Genomic DNA, 5677 nt, shown 5'->3' with positions numbered 1-5677 from the left:
GTGTGTGTGTGTGTGTGTGTGTGTGTGTGTGTGTGTGTGTGTGTGTGTGTGTGTGTGTGTGTGTGTGTGTGTGTGTGTGTGTGTGTGTGTGTGTGTGTGTGTGTGTGTGTGTGTGTGTGTGTGTGTGTGTTTCACCATGATCTTGGATCACGTGTTGGACTTGTAATCGATAGCTATTTCCTTCCCGGAAGAGAGCTTAGAGCTCATATATGACCGATCTATGGGTAATTCTGTGACTTTACACGCACACACACACAAATATATTCGCTACCTAACAACCACAACAAAGGTACCTAGACGGACCTTTGGCCCTTTTTAACAGGCGACTGCGTTTGGCAGAGAGAGAGATAGCCTAGGAGAGGAGAATGGGGAGACTCTCCCTTATTCTAGCCAGGGGAGACTTTCCCCTCTTTGGGAGAATATCCCAACCTGTAGATACATCTATTACGGACGGGCTGGTTATGTGAAGAGACGTTACAAAGTAATGGATAGGTGCTTAAGAACCAGCTCACTTCTAGAAGGCGATGTAGGAATGAATTATCTGGTCAGGGCCTAGATGATTCGTAAGACGAGGAGTAAAAGTAACAAAGAAGATTCCAGGAAAGGAATATTAAACTAGCGGTAACACTAGTAAACGAAATTATTATTGATAACATGAAAGTATAACTATAGGCAATAACAAACACAAAAGAGAATGGGCAGTTGGGTCAATGGGACCGTTACATGAATACACGAATATGGAAAGTATCGTTGAAATATGAAGCACAAGACACGTATACAAAATGGTACTAAGTACAAAGAGGTCAGGAACATATGTATCAAATGAAGTACTAAGTACAAATACAAGTATAATGCAATGCAAATGAATATAAGTCAAGTAATAGAGGTAAAAGAGGGTAAATGGGTGATCACTTCACACGAATCGACTCCTGAGTCTAACCTGCAAGAGGTCTTATCAACAGAGCAATTGTGAGAAATGACAATGTGTAAGTGATTTTCACAGCTTATATGACATTGGACCGGAAGTGGGATACTTCCGGTGAAGGGTGCGGGCGAGCGCAAAGGAGGGGGAGAGCAATTTGTCACACGTCAACTTGGATAGTTTTAAGATTCTCGGCTCGCTTGAACAATCTACTTATTGAGTAACTGTCAAATCTGTGCGCTCTGAACTACCTACTTAGGGACAAACAGCGAGCGCTGAACTACTTCGGATTACTTCGCTTGTCTGTTTGTTCTACTTACATCAAGAGTGCGCACATGATTTTCGCACGTAGGCAAGATTACATACATTGGACGTGCGTTACTACTTACATTGTAACAATACATACATAGACAAGAAATATGAACATATTTATACATAATACAAAGAACACACAATTCTATGACATAATAATTACATATATGACGTAATATCTAATATTGAGGTACCTACCTCAATAAATACTAGAAAATCGACCGAGTCTACATATAACTGGCTGCCACTGCCCCCCATTATGTAACCCCACCTTTTTATGTTACACTAATACTTATGTCTAAAAATTACTTCGGTAGAACTGACAAAATGTACACCTTTTATAATTGTCTAACCTTTCCTTATTTCTCGCTATGATGCGGATGAGGGGTTGAGGTGATGGACTAGGAGGGTGAGGTGGAAAAGGAAGTGGAGGGGAATGGGAAAGAGGAGGAGGAAGAAAAGGATTGTGAGGTGGAGACAGAGCGGTGTGAGGTGGAGGAGGGGATGTAGGGGAGGAGGAAAGGAGAAGGGAGTGGATAGAAGGTGGACGAGGAGGAAGAAGTTGACAGACAAAATTGTGGTTTAAGAATGAAGTAATAGTATGCTAGATATCATTTATGACTGAATGTGAATAAACGGGACCCTGTACCTGATGCATATTGCCTCCAGCAATTGTAACCGTCTTGGGTCTTCTCAGTAACTAATGATTTTGGGAGAATTAACCAAAAGTTTCCCTACTAATTTCTTTGTTGTGATGTTGTCTATTGAGTTATTTGATAGATAATTCTTGACGCTTTATCAAGTGCCTGCTGAGGCTGCATCTAGTGTGACCAATGTAGATGTTATTAACGAGGTGCGCAATCTTCGGAAGAGTAGTGATATTCGCATACTACATCGGCTTCAGATCACCTAAATAAGTTGGGGTTTTATATTAGGTGAGAACACGGATTTAGTTATCCTCACTTGTAAGGTGGAATTTTCTTTGAATTATATCTTTAACTACCTTTTCATCCTTTTTGCTTATGTCCGCTGTAGAGAAATTGATCTTCCAGGATAATGAGATGAAACCACCGATGTATTGTAGGTATATTGACGACATCTTTGTAAATACCCATTCTGAAAACCTTCTAATGATTCTGCGGTACCGCCTTCAGAAGATCTCTGGTTTGGAAATAAACAACAAAGGTTTACTCCCCTTCCTGGAATGGTAGTTTGCGGGATTCACACCACTCGAAGCAAGCTCACGGCTGGGTTTCATGATTTGGGTTTCGTCGCTGTCATGGGTAATCATAATTGTTACAACAGCGGAAGTGAATAAATACTTTGGGAATGCCTTACACATGAGCAGCATCGGGAGTCGTGGCAAAACTACTTCAGGGTTGTCTCAGCTGATCCGACCCCTGGATGCTGGCATATGCATCAGGCTAACGACTGTTTTGAACACACTACATCTTGGTGAATTTCGGATAAGCAATTTCCTGACTGTGTTGTTATTCTTGAATGTAACATCAGTTCACAGATGTGGAATATCTTTGAATTTTAATATTTACAGGAAGCCAACTAATGTTTTATCATATGGTCATTATTACTCTTCACACCACAATAGTACAAATATATTAATCTTATCTTATATGTTCCTTAGAGCCTTGAGAGTGTGTAGCCCTCACTTTTTAGACAACGAATTTAGTAAAATTTATTAAATAGGTTTCACTCTGAAGTATCTGAAATATTTCGTCGATGTATCTTTGAACATGGCCAAGAAAACTTTTATTGAAAAATGAAATAGAATAGAATAAAATAAAATAAGATAAAATAAAATAAAATGAAATAAAATCAAATAGAATCAAATTTCTTGTCTCCCCATACCATAATATTTTTGCTGAACTTTCCCGTATTCTTTACAAAGGATTACAAAGGCGGAGCATGCCGACAGGAGACCCTTTGGTCCATATCTAGGTCGGATGCGAAAAAAATCATAATAATAATAAAATAATAATAAAAAAATATAATAATGTATGCAACAAACAAAATACATAAATAAATGCATAGGTATAATTGAATAACAAACAAACAGGTAAACAGTAAATAATGATAAATTGACACATAACTAATAATAAGTGAAAATCAAACAGACAAATGATAACAAAACAAAAACAAATAATATAAAATGAATTATAATCATTACAGCATATTGCTTAGGTGTTTATCTAAATGAGTCTTAAAGCTTCGAACTGTGCAGTAAGTTTATTCCATTCATTAACTACACGGTTGGCAAAGTTGTTTCTACCTACTTCCAAATTGAATCTATTTCCGGATAGTTTGAGACCATTGTTTCTTGTCTGATTCTCATTCAATGTGAAAATATTGTCACTTTTGATGTTGTCAATTCCCTTTAGAATCTTAAAGACCTTTATCAAGTCACCTCTGAGTCTACGCTTTTTTAGGGAAAACAGATTCATATGTTTTAGTCGATTTTCGTATGATCTGTTTTTGATATTTGGAATCAGTTTTGTGGCTCGCCGTTGTACTTTTTCCAGTCTGTCAATGTCTTTAATGAGATTCGGTGACCATACAGAAACAGCATATTCCAAATGTGGACGAACTAGCGATTGTTAATGAGTGATGGACTTTTGAAATCAAAAGATCGCGCATTCAGTCCTAGAATCTTATTTGCTTTCTCAGAGGCTGAAATACACTGCTTGGATAATTTGAGGTCGTTACTGATAATTACGCCGAGATCTTTTTCACTATCCACTTTTGTTAACGAATTTCCAAATAACTTGTAATCGTCCTTACTGTTGTTTTTATCTATGTGCATTACCTTGCATTTACTTGTGTTAAATTTCATTAGCCACTTTTCAGACCATTGCTGTAATTTATCCAAATCTTCTTGAATAACTAATTGGTTTAAGTGATCATTTGTCATTCCGCACAGTTTTGTATCATCAGCAAAATTTGGAAACAGTAGATAGTCCATGGTCTATATCATTTATATATACTATGAATAGAAGTGGCCCAAGAACGGAACCCTGAGGAACTCCACTTGTAACATTTTTCCACCAAGAAGTTTTTTCCATTTAAAACAACTCTCTGTTTTTGACCATTCAACCAATTACTAGTCCAACCTAATAGGCTACCACTTATTCCGTGTAAAGCTAATTTAGTAAGTAGTCTTTCGTGTGGGACGGTATCAAAAGCTTTTGCAAAGTCTAGATATATTAAATCTATATTGCTTCTTTTGTCATAATTCGAGATAACTGTGTTGTAGAATTCGAGTAAGTTAGTCACGCAAGAGCGTTTCCGTCTGAAACTATGCTGGCTATCATTTATCAAACGGTTACTTTCTAAATGATGTTCAATAGCATCTCTGATGATAGTTTCCATTATTTTTCCTACGATTGAAGTCAAACTTATAGGCCTATAGTTATTTGGTTTCTTTTTGTCACTTTTTTTGAATATGGGAGTAACGTAAGCTAGCTTCCATTCTTTTGGGACATCTCCGGATATTATGGATTTCTTGAAAATAATTTCTAATGGAACAATAATCTCATTTTCAATTTTCTTTAAGATTCTTGGATGCCAACCGTCAGGCCCTGGTGTTTTATTAACTTTGAGTTTATCTATACACCTTTTAATTTTTTCTTTTGTTATATTTACCGTAGTAAGTTTACCCTAGACTTTTCACAGGTTTCAGTTTGGAGTTCACTTTGAGGTGTTTCGTTTACGAATACCGAGCTAAAATAATTGTTTAAGATATTACACATTCCTGCATTTGAATATTCAAGTTGACCGTCAGTAGATAATAGTGGACCAATGTGATTCCTAACAACCTTTTTATCTCTAATGTCACTATAGAATTCTTTGGGATTCTCTTTGCATTTATCAGCGATGTTCATTTCGTATTGTCGTTTTCTTTTTCTTATTGTCTTTTTTAAATCTCTCTGTATTGATACATAACTTTCATAGTCATTAGATGCACCCGAGCACTTATATTTCTTATAAGTCTGTCTCTTTTTAGCAATACTTTTTTCAGTTTCTTTGTCGAGCCACTTTGGGCGAGACTGATTTGGGGGACGTCTGTCCTTAAAAGGAATGTAAGTTTGAATAATCTTAGTGAGCGTATTTTGAAATATTTCCCACATTTGATCTACAGGTCTCTCGTTTAATTTTGCCTCCCAATCTGTAAGCTGAAGCTCCTGACGTAGTCCTATGAACTGAGCTTTACTGAAATCGGGTAATTTAGAAACACAAGTATCTATTCTAAGATTTGTTTTATATCAATTTTGCATTGAAGGATAACAACATAGGAACTTACTCATCCAAAATTCATCTAGATGTACATATATATATATTATATATATATATATATATATATATATATATATGTTTGTATATATATATATATATATGTATATATATATATATATGTATATATATATATAT

This window comes from Oratosquilla oratoria, chromosome 8 (genome assembly GCF_046742065.1).
Source record: "Oratosquilla oratoria isolate Oo_2021 chromosome 8, ASM4674206v1, whole genome shotgun sequence".
Taxonomy (NCBI): Eukaryota; Metazoa; Arthropoda; class Malacostraca; order Stomatopoda; family Squillidae; genus Oratosquilla; species Oratosquilla oratoria.
Note: the sequence above shows the minus strand (reverse complement) of the source record.